Below are 15,924 nucleotides of genomic sequence, written 5' to 3' on the forward strand. Positions count from 1 at the left end.
AATATATAAGGAACATAGGGCTCTATAGGCCCTGGTCAACAGTTAGTGCACTATATATCGGGAATAGGCTCTATAGGCACTATGGTCAAACAGTAAGTGCACGTGATATATAGGGAATAGGGTGCCATTTGAGACACGACCTGTGGTTTGGCTCTACATGCTGGTCGTATGGTAGATCTGGTAAAACAGACACAAATACTAACTGTACAGATCTGGTATTACCAGACACAATACCTAAACTAGTACAGATCTGGTAACAGTACAATACTAACTTGTAACAGATCTGGTTAAACAGAACACCATAACAACTAGTACAGATCTGGGTAAACAGACACAATACCTAACTAATACAGATCTGGTGAACAGACACAATACTAACTAATACAGATCTGGTAAACAGACACAAAATACTAACTAGTCAAGATCTGGTAAACAGACACAATACTAACTAATAACAGATCTGGTAAACGAGAACACAATACTAACTAAATCAGACAAATACTAACTAATAAGCAGATCTGGTAAACAGACACAATACTAACTAATACCCAGACACAATACCTAACTAATACAGATCTGGTAAACAGACACAATACTAACCTAGTTACAGGTCTGGTATACAGACACAATACTAACTAAATACAGACACAAGATTACAATACAGAATCTGGTAAACAGACACAATACTAACTAGTACAGATCTGGTATACAGACCAACATACAACTAATACAGAAACAATATAACTAATAAGCAGATCTGGTATACAGACACAATTACTAACTAAATACAGACACAAATCTAACTAGTAACAGATCTGGTAAAACAGACACAATACTAACTAATACAGACAGGCAATACTAAACTAATACAGATCTGGTAAAACAGAACACAATACTAACTAGTACAGATCTGGTAATACCAGAACACAATACTAAACTAATACGAGACACAATACTGAACTAATACAGATCTGGTAAACCAGACACAATACTAACTAGTAGCAGATCTGGTAATACAGACACAATACTAACTAAATACAGAACAAACTAACTAATACAGATCTGGTAAACAGACACAAAGCTAACTAATACAGATCTGGTAATACAGACACAATACTAACTAATACAGACACAATGACTAACTTAGTACAGATCTGGTATACGAGACACAATACTAACTAATACAGACACAATACTAACTAAATACCAGATCTGGTATACAGACACAAATACTAACTAATACAGACACAATCCTCGCTAGTACAGATCTGGTAACAGAACAACAATACTAACTAATACAGACACAATACTAACTAGTACAGATTTCTGGTAAACAGAACACAATACTAACTAATACAGATCTGGTAAAACAGACACAATACTAACTAATTACAGATCTGGTAAACAGGACACAATACTAATAGTAAGCAGATCTGGTATACAGACACAATCTAACAATACAGATCTGGTAAACAGACACAATACTAACTAGTACAGATCTGGTATACAGAACAATACTAACTAATACAGATCTGTAACAGACAACAATACTAACTAGTACAGATCTGGTATAACAGACACTACTAACTAATACGACACAATACTAACTAATACAGATCTGGTATACAGACACAATACTAACTAATACAGATCTGGTAAACAGACAACAACACTACTAAAGTCAGATCTTGTATACAGACACAATACTAACTAAATACAGACACAATGCTAAACAATACGATCTGGTATACAGACACAATAAACTAACTAATCAGACACAATACTAACTAAGTACAGATCTGGTAAACAAGACACAATACTAACTATACAGACAGCAATACTAATAAGTACAGATCTGGTTTAAACAGACCACAATAATTAACTAGTACAGATCTGTAACCAGACACAAATACTAAACTAATACAGAGATCTGTAAAGCAGACACAATACTAACTAATACAGATCTGGTCACAGACACATCCTAACTAATACAGACAACAATACAACTAGTACAGATCTGGTAATACAGACACAATACTAACTAATACATAATCCTGGTATACAGACACAATACTAACTAAATACAGACACAATACTAACTAGTAACATATCTGGGTATACAGACACAATACTAACTTATAGATCTGGTGAACAGACACAAAGTACTAACTAATACAGATCTGGTTGAACAGACACAATTTACTAAACTAATAACAGATCTGGTGACAGACACAGTACTAACTAATACAGATCTGGTGAACAGACACAATACTAACTAATACAGATCTGGTAAACAGACACAATACTAACTAAATACAGATCTTGGTAAACAGACACAATACTAACTAAGTAACAGATTTGGTGAACAGAAACACACTACTAACTAGTACAGACACAATACTAACTAGTACAGATCTGGTAAACAGACAACCTACTACTAATACAGCTCTGGTAAAACAGACACAATACTAACTAGTTACAGATCTGGTAAACAGACACACTACTAACTAGTAATACAAATTACTAACTAAATACAGATCTGGTTAACAGACACATACTAAACTAGTACAGATTCTGGTAAAGCAGATACAATACTAATAATACAGATCTTTGAAACAAAACAGCAATACTAACTAATACCGGCATGTGTGTTTGTGTGCATGTGTTTCATGTCTGTATTTAATGTATATAACGTATGTGTCCATGTAGTATGTGTGTGTGTGTGTGGTGTGTGTGTGTGTGTGTGGTGTGTGTGTGTGTAGTGTGGTGTGGATGTGTGTGCTGTGTGTGTTGACAGTTGAAGTCGGAAGTTTACAAACACTTATGATGGAGTCATTAAAACTCTTTTTAACCACTCCCAAATTTCTTGTTAACAAACTATAGTTTTAGGCAAGTCGTGGAGGACATCTACTTTGTGGCATGACACAAGTAATTTTTCCAACAATTGTTTACAGACAGATTATTTCACTTATAATTCACTATATCACAATTCCAGTCGGTCAGAGTTTACATACACTAAGTTGACTGTGCCTTTAAACCAGCTTGGAAATTCCAGAAAATTATGTCATGGCTTTTAGAAGCTTCTGATAGGCTAATTGACATCATTTTTGTCAATTGGATGTGTACCTGTGGATGTATTTCAGGCCGACCTTCAAACTCAGTGCCATCTTTGCTTGACATTATGGGAAATCAAAACAAATCAGGCAAAGACCTCAGAAAATAAATTGTAGACCTCCACAAGTCTGGAACATGCCTTTGGGAAGCAATTTCAAAACGCCTGAAAGTACCACGTTCATCCTGTACAAACAAACAGCACTGCGACTCATACCCTCAGGAAGGAGATGCGTTTGTCTCCTAGAGATGAACATACTTTGGTGTGAAAAGTGCAAATCAACCCCAGAACAAGAAAGAGACTTGTGATGATGCTGGAGGAAACAAGGTACAAAAGTATCTATTATCCACAGTAAAACGAGTCCTATATCAACATAACCTGAAAGCCGTCAAGCAAGGAAGAAGCCACTGCCTCCAAAACCGCCATAAAAAAAGCCAGACTACGGTTTGCAACTGCACATGGGGACAAAGATCGTGACTTTTTGGAGAAATTGTCCTCTGGTCTGATGAAACAAAATAGAACTGTTTAGCCATATGACCATGTTATATTTGGAGGAAAAAAGGGGGAGGCTTGCAAGCCGAAGAACACCATCCAGCGTGAAGCACGGGGTGGCAGCATCATGTTGTGGGGTTTGCTTTGCTGCGGAGGGACGGTGCACTTCAAAATAGATGGTAATCATGAGGTAAGTAAAATTATGTGGATATATTGGAAGAACATCTCAAGACATCAGTCAGGAAGTTAAAGCTTGGTCTCAGATGGGTCTTCCAAATGAACAATGACCCAAGCATACTTCCAAAGTTGCGGCAAATGGCTTAAGGACAACAAAGTCAAGGTATTGGAGTGGCCATCACAAAGCTCTGACCTCAACCTACAGAAAATGTGTGGGCAGAACTGAAAAAGCGTTGTGCGAGCAAGGAGGCCTACAAACCTGACTCAGTTACACCAGCTCTGTCAGGAGGAATGGGCCAAAATTCACCCAACTTATTGTGGGCGGCTTGTGGAAGGCTACCAAAACATTTGACCCAAGTTAAACAATTTCAAGGTAATGCTAGCAACATATCTAATTGAGTGTATGTAAACTTCTGACCCACTGGGAATGTGATAAAATAAATAAAAGCTGAAATAAGTAATTCTCTTACTATTATTCTGACATTTCACATTCTTAAAATAAGTGGTGATCCTAACTGACGCTAGAAAACAGGGAATTTTTTACTAGGATTAAATGTCAGGAATTGTGAAACTGAGTTTAATGTATTTTGGCTAAGTGTATGTAAATTTCTGACTTCAACTGTAGTGTGTGTGTGTGTGTGTGTGTGTGTGTGTGTGTGTGTGTGTGTGTGTGTGTGTGTGTGTGTGTGTGTTGTGTGTGGTGTGTGTGTGTGTGTGTGTGTGTGGTGTGTGTGTGTGTGTGTGTGTGTGTGTGTGTGTGTGTGTGTGTGGGTGCGTGCGAAGATCCACAACAAGATCCCATGGCAGGCTGAAGAGGCTGGGGTGAGTGTGCATCGTGACTGCGGCTGCCAGGTTGAGTGGGAGTAGGGTGGTAATGGGAGGCGTGTGTGTGTGTTGGGGGGGGGGGGGGGGGGGGGGGGGGGGGGGGGGGGGGGACAAAGCCCTGAGAATGAACAATCGATGCAGCGTTTTGTAGTGGTACAGCCGATTTAGAGCTAGCTAACACTACCAGCAAAATACATACATCGATACTTGGAGTCAAAGACAATATTTCTACTTATCGTTATGTCTATAAAATGTCTGCCACAACTAGCAGGTTTTATTTTTATAACTTTACAATGTATTTTGTGAGTCCTCCTCTGTAAAGTGTTATTGCCTCGTGGATAAGGAGAGTCTCATATTCGTACAAGCGCATTTGTTTCCACGTTTCCTCTTTTTCGCCTCTCCTCGATTATCTTTGACCTTTTTCAAAAGAAAGAGAGGACGGAGAAGTAAAACAATTTGCACAGCCTTCCACCTGGTAAGATAATGTTTCCCCCCCCCCCCCCCCCACATTTTGTTGTGTTACAGCCTGAATTCAAAATTGAGATTTTAAATAATACCCCATAATTTAAAAGAGAATTACGTTTTTCGAAATGTTTTCAGATGAGTGAAAAAATGAAAAGCTGTCAAACTCCTACATAACTTCAGGAGTAAAAATGCCTTCAGAAAGTTTTGAAACCCCTTGACTTATTCCACATTTTGTTGTGTTACAGCCTGAATTTAAAATGGATCAAATATATACTTTTCTCACCCATCTACACACAATACCCCATAATGACAAAGTGAAAACATGTTTTCAAAAACATAATTTACAGAAGTATTCACACCCCTGAGTCAATACGTGTTAGAATCACCTTTGGCAACAATTACAGCTGTGAGTCTTTCTGGGTAAGCTTTACAGGTGAATTTGTCTCCCAGTGTCTGTTGGAAAGCAGACTGAACCAGGTCTTCTTCTAGGATTTTGCCTGTGCTTAGCTCTATTCTGTTTATTTTTATCCTAAAAAAACGACCTAGTCCTTACTGATGACAAACATACCCATAACATGACGCAGCCACCACTATGCTTGAAAATATAAAGAGTGGTACTCAGTGATGTGTTGTGTTGGATTTGCCCCAAACATAACGCCATGTATTCAGGACATAAAGTTAATTTATTTTTCCAAATTTTTTACAGTTTTACTTCAGTGCCTTATTGCAAACAGGATGCATGTTTTGGAATATTTGTATTCTGTACAGGCTTCCTCTTTTCACTCTGTCAATTAGGTTAGTATTGTGGAGTAACTACAATGTTGTTGACCCATCCTCAGTTTTCTCCTATCACAGCCATTAAACTCTGTAACTGTTTCAAAGTCTCCATTGGCCTCATGMTGAAATCCCTGAGCGGTTTCCTTCCTCTCCAGTAACTGAGTTAGGAAGGACCCCTGTATCTTTGTAGTGACTGGGTGTATTGATACACCATCCAATGTGTAATTAATAACTTCACCATACTCAAAGGGATATTCAATGTTTGCTTTTTTATTTTTTACATATCTACCAATTGACTCAAGACATTTCATCTTTTCATTTTTAATTAATTTGCAAAAATGTCGAAAAACATAATTTCACTTTGACATTATGCTGTATTTTATTTTTTACCTTTATTTAACTAGACAAGTCAGTTAAGAACAAATTCATATTTTCAATGACGSCCTGGGAACAGTGGGTTAACTGCCTTGTTCAGGGGGCAGAACGACAGATTTTTACCTTGTCAGCTCGGGGATTCAATCTAGCAACCTTTCGGTTACTGGCCCAACGCTCTAACCACTAGGCTACCTGCCGCCCCGCCACCTGCCACGGTATTGTATGTAGGCCGGTGACACAACATCTCAATTGAATCCATTTTAAATTTGGGCTGTAACACAACAACACGTGGAGTGGATGTGGGCTTAACAACCAACACGTGGAGTGGATGTGGGCTGTAACCACAACATGTGGAGTGGATGTGGGCTGTAACACAACACATGTGGATGTGGGCTGTAACACAACAACCAGTGATGTGGCTGTAACACAGCAAATGTGATGTGGGCTTAACACAACAACATGTGGATGTGGGCTGTAACACAACAACATGTGGATGTGGGCTGTAACACAACAACATGTGGATGTGGGCTGTAACACAACAACATGTGGATGTGGGCTGTAACACAACACCATGTGGATGTGGGCTGTAACACAACAACATGTGGATGTGGGCTGTAACACAACAACATGTGGATGTGGGCTGTAACACAAACAACAGTGGATGTGGGCTGTAACACAACAACTGTGGAGTGGGCTGTAACAACACCAATGTGGATGTGGGCTGTAACACAAACATGGACAACATGTGGTGTGGGCTGTAACACAACAACATGTGGATGTGGGCTGTAACACACAACACTGTGGAGATGTGGGCTGTAACACAACAACATGTGGATGTGGGCTGTAACACAACAAATGTGGATGTGGGCTGTAACACAACAACATGTGGATGTGGGCTGTAACACAACAACATGTGGATGTGGGGCTGTAACACAACAACATGTGGATGTGGGCTGTAACACAACAACATGTGGATGTGGGCTGTAAACAATGGATGTGGCTGTAACCAACAACATGTGGATGTGGGCTGTAACACAACAACATGTGAGTGGATGTGGGCTGTAAAAACAACATGTGATGGGCTGTAACACAACAACATGTGGATGTGGCGTGTAACAAACAACGTGGATGTGGGTGTAACACAACAACATGTGGATGTGGGCTGTAACATAACACATGTGGATGTGGGCTGTAACACAACAACATGTGGATGTGGGCTGTAACACAACAACACGTGGAGTGGATGTGGGCTGTAACACAACAACATGTGGATGTGGGCTGTAAACAACAACATGTGGATGTGGGCTGTAACACAACAACATGTGGATGTGGGCTGTAACATAACAACATGTGGATGTGGGCTGTAACACAACAAGCATGTGGATGTGGGCTGTACACAACAACATGTGGATGTGGGCTGTAACACAACAACATGTGGATGTGGGCTGTAACACAAACATGTGGATGTGGGCTGTAACACAACAACATGTGGATGTGGGCTGTAACACAACAACATGTGGATGTGGGCTGTAACATAAACCCATGTGGATGTGGGCTGTAACATAACACCATGTGGATGTGGGCTGTAACCAACACCATGTGGATGTGGGCTGTAAACAACAACATGTGGATGTGGGCTGTAACACAACAACATGTGGATGTGGGCTGTAACACAACAACATGTGGAGTGGATGTACGGTCGCAGGTAGACTGCAGGAGACTTTTGAAGTAGTCTCATCAGATTAAACATTGTGACTGGTTGTGTTTATACCACAAATAAAAGGTTATACATTTTTTATTTGATTTACTGTTTGCGATTCACAAATTATTATTTTGATTCCATGATTCGATTCTCTGCAATTTAACCGAACCCCCACTCTACAAAAGGCAAAGCACATCATTCAAAAGACAAGCTCATATGAATTAGTAAATAACTCACTATTTATTTTTATACTTAATATTTTGAGAAATGTGACGAGGGCATCTGTTATATATAGTAAGTTCAATTGGTATGGCCTAAACCAGACCAATAGGGGACTTTTTGAGCTGCGTGTCTCATGTCTTGACTGACTCATGTTTTTCATCGCAATGACGCACCTGGCCTCTCCGCTTCTACCTGGCCTCCTCCGCCTCCACCTGGCCTCTCTCCGCTGGCCCTGGCCTCGTCTTCGCTTCCACCTCGCCTCTCCCTCGCACCTGGCCCTCCGCTCTGCAGCTGCCTCTCCGCTCCACCTGGGCCTCTCGCGCTGCCCTCGCCTCGTCCGCTCCTCCACCTGGCCTCGCTCCGCTGCCACCTGGCCTCTCCGCTTCCACTGGCCTCTCGCGCTGCACCTGGGCCTCATGCCGCTGCACCTGGCCTCTCCGCTTCCACCGGCCTCTCCGCTTCACCTGCCTCTCGCTGCACCTGGCTCGCGGCGCTGCACCTGGCTCTCTCCGCTTCCTCCTGGCCTCTCCGCTCCAGCCTGGTCTCTCCGGCCTCCCCTGCGCCTCTCCGCTGCACCTGGCCTCTCCGTTCCACCGTCTCGGGCCCTTCCGTCCACCTGGCTCTCCGCTGCACCTCCGCCTCTTCCGCTCCACCTGGCCTCTCCGCTGTACCACTCGCCTCCCGCTTCCACCTGGCCTCTCCGCCTCCCACCTCGCTCTCCGCTGCTCGCTGCGGCCTCTCCGCTTCCCACCCCCTGGCCCTTCCGCTCTCCACCTGGCCTCTCCGCTGCACCTCGGCCTCTCGCCTCCACCTGGCCTCTCCGCTGCACCTCGCCTCTCCGCTCCAGCCTCGGCCTCTCGCGCTGGCACCTGGCCTCTCCGCTTCTACCTGGCCTCTCCGCTCCACCTGGCCTCCCCGCCTGCACGCTGCCTCTCCCGTGGCACCTGGCCTCTCCGCTTCCACCTGGCCTCTCCGCTTCCACCTGGTCTCTCCGCCTCCACCTGGCCTCTCCGCCTCCACCTGGCCTCTCCGCTGCACCTGGCCTCTCCGCTTCCACCTCGCGCTCTCCCGCTCCACCGCCCTCGCCTCTCCGCTGCACTCCGCGCTCGCCCGGCTCCCACCTGGCCTCCTCCGCTGCACTCGGGCCTCTCCGCTCCAGCCCTTGGCCTCTCCGCTGCACCTGGCCTCTCCGCTTCCACCTGGCCTTTACCGGCTTCCACTTCCGCCTCGGCCTCTCCGCTCCACCTGGCCTCTCCGCTGCAGCTCTGGCCTCTCCGCTCCACCTCGCCTGCCTCTCCGCTGCACCACCTCTCCGCTCGCACCTGCCTCTCCGCGCATCCTGGCCTCCTCCGCTCCCCTGGCCTCTTCCGCTGCACCTGGCCTCTCCGTGCTTCACCTGGCCTCTCCGCTCACCTGGCCTCTCCGGCACCTGCTCCTCGCTCCACCTGGCCTCTCTCCGCTCCACCTGGCCTCTCCGCTGCACCTGGCCTCTCCGCTTCCACCGCCTGGCTTCCGCGTCGCTGCACTGGCCTCTCCGCTGCACCTGGCCTCTCCGCTGCTCCACCTGGCCCTCTATCCCTGGCACCCTGGCCTCTCCGCTGCCACCTGGCCTCTCCGCTGGCACCTCGCCTCCGGCTCCACCTGGCCTCTCCGCTGCACTCGTCCTCTCCGCTCCACCTGGCCTCTCCGCTGCAGCCTGCCTCTCCGCTTCCACCTGGCCTCTCCGCTGCACCTGGCCTCTCCGCTCTACCTGCCTCTCCGCTTCCACCTGGCCTCTCTCGCTGCACTGGCCTCTCCGCTGCACCTGGCCTCTCCGCTTCCACCTGGCCTCTCCGCTTCCACCTGGTCTCTCCGCCTCCACCTGCCTCTCCGCCTCCACCTGGCCCTCCGCTGCACCTGCTCCCGCTTCACCTCGCCTCTCCGCTTCACCTCGCCTCTCCGCTGCACCTCGCCTCTCCGCTCCGCGACCTCGCCTCTCCGCTCATGCCTCCCTACCTGCCTCCGCCACCTCGGCCTCTCCGCTGCACCTGCCTCTCCGCTTGCATCTCGCCTTCCGCTCACCTGCCTCTCCGCTGCCTCGCCTCTCCGCCACCTGCCTCTCCGCTCACCTGCCTCTCCGCTCCACTGCTCACTGCCTCTCCGCTGCACCTGCCTCTCCGGTTCCACCTGGCTCTCGCGCAGCCTCGCCTCTCCCTCCACTGTCCTCTCGCTTCTATCAGCTCTTCTCTGTTGATTTATGTAGAAATTGGTGCAGATGTGAAAGATGTATGTATGGTATGACTGCTAGTTAGCCTATTGCAGATGTTGGACAACCTCACCACTACGTCACTATGACTAGAGGGCAGGATAGAGTTAACTGCGTAAAGGAAGTACCAAACACCTTTTAGGGGGAGGAGCATGCAGGGAGATGAGGACATGTTGCATATGGAAGAAATTAAATAGTAACACCTGCAAAATGTGGAATGTAACCAGGGAAAACATACACTACCATCCCTGTGCCCAATAAAAAAAATCACACAAACAACACTAGCAAAAAAAACTAACATTTTTGGACCAGCCCCCCCAGTAAATGTACAGCGTGCCCTTAGTAAAACCAATTAGAATCTCTCCATTGAATCCCAAGCGGCCTCTTGACTGTATGGTATGCTGCCACCTCCTGGTGACAACTACAACTTCACCTATTAACAGGTGTCTTTCTGTAGAGTACCCAAATCAACCCATAGCCTCTCGCCCTCACCCGTTATGTACTGTATAGGTGACAAGATGGAGACCGTACCATAGCCATTATACCTATCCTACCCCTTTTAAATGGAGTCAAGTGCATACATACTGTTGTTTACTCTACAAAACCAAGAGGAAGACACATACACGACAATTAGTCAGCTCAGAGATAGCATACAGTCTACTCTACAGTAGGGTTGCAACATTCTTTGGAGGATTTCCTGATTTCCTGCTTATTCCCTCCTAATTCCTTTAATTTTCAACCGGGAATTTCTGGAATCCCAACCTACAGCAACACCAGTCTTATGAGATTACCTAAGCCTAACCTCGACCCCGAACCCTGACCCGCGAACCCTAACCCGAACGCCACCCCTAGCCTGACCCTAACCCCTCCTAACCGAACCTAACCTTAACTCAAACCCAAACCCCACTGACCTCAACCCTAACTTTAACTCAACCCTCCTACACACCTAACTGAACTGTCCCTACCTCAACCCTAACCTCGACCCCTACCTCGAACCCTACCTCGAACCCAACCTCGAACCCTGACCTCGACCCGTAACCACCTCGAACCCTGACGATCGAACCCTGACTCGAACCCTGACCTCGAACCCTCCGAACCCTAACCTCGAACCCTGACCTCGAACCCTAACCTCGAACCTGATACCTACCCCTCGAAGCCAAACCTCGAACCCTACCTGAACCCTAACCCGACCCTAACCTCGAACCTGACCTCGTACCCACCCTGTTTACTCACTGACCTTTGCCCTTCACCCTAGACCCAGAGGACCAGAGTGTGGGTCCGGAGCCCCTGAAGAGGCAGGGGTCGTCGTCCTCACGAGGTCCGCCCCCAGCCCCTCTCCGCTCAGGCCATCAAACACATCTGGGTACGCCCCGCCCTCTCGAGAGGTCCTGGACAAGGTCGTACAGTACATCGTGGATAACTCCAGGTAAAAGAAAATGGCAACAACTTCTGCATTAACTTACACTGCACTGTTGCAAAGAGCAAGATCTTGTCAATGTCTGTTCCAGTCAATTTAATTATCTTTTGTTCTTCACACTACTCCTAATTTCATTCCTCCTTTGTCTGCGCATGAGGCCCGAATGGAGTCATTTGAGTGTTGGTTTTCATTGTTTGACTCGGATGCTCTTTTGTTGTTTCTCTACATTGTGTGTGTGGTGTGTGTGTGGTGTGTGTGTGTGTGTGTGTGTGTGTGTGTGTGTTGTCTCTACAGTAAGTACTATGAGAGGGAGGCTCTTGATGCATGACTCAGTGTTTGGACCCATCCTGGCATATCTACTGGGTAAGTTGCCCCTAAGAGTGCTGTTATAATGCTACATTGGGTTGTTATAACACCCCTGTGGACTGTTATAATGCTACATTGGGTTGTTGTAATGTCCCTACAGACTGGTATAATGCTACATTGGGTTGTTATAATGTCTCTACGGACTGTAATAATGCTACATTCCATTGTTATAATGTCCCCACGGACTGTTATAATGTCTCTACGGACTGTTATAATGCTACATTGGGTTGTTATAATGTCTTTACGGACTGATATAATGCTACATTGCATTGTTATAATGTCCCTACGGGCTGTTATAATGCTATGTTGGGTTGTTGTAATGTCCCTATGGACTGATATAATGCTACATTGCATTGTTATAATGACCCTACGGACTGTTATAATGCTACATTGGGTTGTTGTAATGTCTCTATGGACAGCTGTTATAATGCTACATTGGGTTGTTATAATGTCTCTACGGACTGTTATAATGCTACATTGGGTAGTTATAATGTCTTTACGGCCTGTTATAATGCTACATTGGGTTGTTATGTGGCTACGGACTGATATAATGCTACATTGGGTAGTTATAATGTCTCTATGGACTGATATAATGCTACATTTCATTGTTATAATGTCCCTACGGACTGTTATAATGCTACATACAGTAGATACTCTTTTTGCTTATATTTACTCTCTCTCCCTCCCTCATTCTCACCCTATTTTACCCCTTCTTTCAATCCCCCCTCCCTCTCTTCCCCCTACCCCCTCCCTCTCTTCCCCCTCCCTCCTCCAGTGGGTCCCTGTGCTCTGGAGTACACTAAGCTGAAGACGTCCGACCACTTCTGGACGGACCCGTCGGCCAACGAGTTGGTCCAGCGCCACGGGGCCCACCGGGGCCAGGACGCTTCCCCCAGCAGGAGGCCCGCTCTGGGGGTGAGAGACACTGGGTCCACTGGGAATGTGATGAAAGAAATAAAAGCTGAAATAAATCATTCTCTCTACTATTATTCTGACATTTRACATTCTTAAAATAAAGTGGTGATCTTAACTGACCTAAAACAGGGAATTTTTTACTAGGATTAAGTGTCAGGAATTGTGAAAAAACTGACTTTAAATGTATTTCGCTGAGATGTATGTAAACTTCTGACTTCAACTGTATTTAGCCAGGATAGTTCACTTAGTAACAATTGTTTTCCAAGGAGTCCTGGGAGTAGTGTCTCAGAAGGACACAGACCCTTGTAGTTAGACAATAGGGCTAAGTAACTACAATGTTATTGGTTCAAATCCCCAATGGGTAAAGGACCCAGTCAGTTTCAATCATGGTCGCATGTKKRGCGTCCCTAATGGCACCCTATTCCCTATATAGTGCACTACTTTTGACCAGGGCCCAAAGGGTGCCAGTCACATTCTGTTAAAGGATCCCAAAGCACACAGTAGCCTGGGTTGCTCCTCTTTTCAGTTCACAGCAGTTAGCAACTGCAAAAAACAAGATGCAAAAAAACAACCAAGATGCAAAAAAAAACAAGATGCAATAAAAAACAAGATGCAATAAAAAACCAAGATGCAAAAAAAACAAGATGCAAAAAAACCAAGATGCAATAAAATACAAGATGCAAAAAAAAAACAAGATGCAAAAAACAATAGATGCAACAAACAGTCAAACTGGAGCATTTTTATCTCCATCTCTACATTCAAAGACAATCATGGACACTCTTTTACTGACACTTGTGGCTGCTTCGCGTGATGTGTTTTATCTGCCGTTTTGTCCTTTGTGCCTAACAATTTTTGTGCCATGTTTGTGTTGTTGCCATGTTGTGTTGTTGCCATGTTGTGTTGCTGCCATGTTGTGTTGTTGCCATGTTGTGTTGTTGCCATGTTGTGTTGTTGCCATGTTGTGTTGTTGCCATGTTGTGTTGCTGCCATGTTGTGTTGTTGCCATGTTGTGTTGCTACCATGCTGTGTTGTCATGCGTTGTTGCCATGTTGTGTTGTCTTAGGTCTCTATGTAGTGTTGTGGTGTCTCTTTTCTCGTGATGTGTGTTTTATCCCCCGTCCGTGCAGTAAGCCTTTAGCCTCTTGCTAGGCCGTCATTGTAAATATTAATTAGTTGTTAATTGACTTGCCTGGTTAAATAATGGTTAAATAAAAAAAAATGGAGGGATAATCAGTCAGGATCTGAGTCACGTCCTTACACAATCATTACTCAATAACATAGACCTTTCTCCTGGCCTGTTTCAATACTCAATAACATAGACCTTTCCCCTGGCCTGTTTCAATACTCAATAACATTGACCTTTCTCCTGGCCTGTTTCAATACTCAATAACATAGACCTTTCTCCTGGCCTGTTTCAATACTCAATAACATAGACCTTTCCCCTGGCCTGTTTCAATACTCAATAACATAGACCTTTCCCTTGGCCTGTTTCAATACTCAATAACATAGACCTTTCCCCTGCCTGTTTCAATACTCAATAACATAGACCTTTCTTCTGGCCTGTTTCACTACTCAATAACATAGACCTTTCCCCTGGCCTGTTTCAATACTCAATAACATAGACCTTTTCCTGGCCTGTTTCACTACTTCAATAACATAAGCTTTCCCCTGGCTGTTTCAATACTCAATAACATAGACCTTTCTCCTGGCCTGTTTCCCAGATCCAGAAGAGACAGTCCAGTGTCAGCATGTCCGAGGATAAGTTTGCGGCGTCTGCGCGGAATACGTGGAATTCTTCATCAGAACTCCCGTACTCACCTGCTCTACGGCAAAAACAACGTCCTGCGTCCAACGTAAGACTACACAGAGTTTTAATACTGTAACATGTAGTAGTATTATTGTAGTACTGTTAGAAATATTGTTGTACAGCCAAGAAGAGGATCAGCCACCTTTCTGAACCGGCTCTCCTCTCTAGGTTTCTTCTAGGTTCTTGCCTTCTAGGGAGTTCAAACCCCCTCAGAGCCTGGTTCCTCTCTAGGTTTCTTCTAGGTTCTTGCCTTCTAGGAGTTCAAACCCCCTCAGAGCCTGGTTCCTCTCTAGGTTTCTTCTTAGGTTTCTGCCTTCTAGGGAGTTCAAACCCCCTCAGAGCCTGGTTCCTCTCTAGGTTTCTTCCTAGGTTCTTGCCTTCTAGGGAGTTCAAACCCCCCCAGAGCCTGGTTCCTCTCTAGGTTTCTTCCTAGGTTCCTGGAGTTTTTCCTAGTCACTGTGCTTTTGCTTCTGCTTGCTTGCTGTTTGTGGTTTAGCTGGGTGTCTGTAAAGCACTTTTGTGGTTTAGGCTGAGGTGTCTGTAAAGCACTTTGTGACAGCTGCTGATGTAAAAAGGGCTTTTATAAAAATAAATTTGATTGATTCAATTAGTTGAACTCAGGGATGGTCAATAAGGCTTTGGGGTAGTTAGAAAATAAACCCTGAGAAAATTGCTTCCTATATAATCCAGTCTGTCTGTCTGCTCCCCTTCAATGATCCATCTTCTCAATGATCGCAGTCTGTTCTGCTCCCTATATATCCAGTCTGTTGCTCTCCCTTAATGATCCAGTCTGTTGCTCCCCTTAATATCCAGTCTGTCTGCTCCCCTTATGACCAGTCTGTCTTGCTCCCCTATATGATCCAGTCTGTTGTCCCCTTAATGATCCAGTCTGTCTGCTCCCCTTTAATGATCCAGTCTGTCTGATCCCCTTATGATCCACTCTGTATGCTCCCCTTAATGATCCAGTCTGTCTGCTCCCTTAATGATCCAGTACTGTCTGCCTCCCTTAATGATCCCAGTCCCTTCG

Source organism: Salvelinus sp. IW2-2015, unplaced genomic scaffold (assembly GCF_002910315.2).
Source record: "Salvelinus sp. IW2-2015 unplaced genomic scaffold, ASM291031v2 Un_scaffold3747, whole genome shotgun sequence".
Lineage (NCBI taxonomy): Eukaryota > Metazoa > Chordata > Actinopteri > Salmoniformes > Salmonidae > Salvelinus > Salvelinus sp. IW2-2015.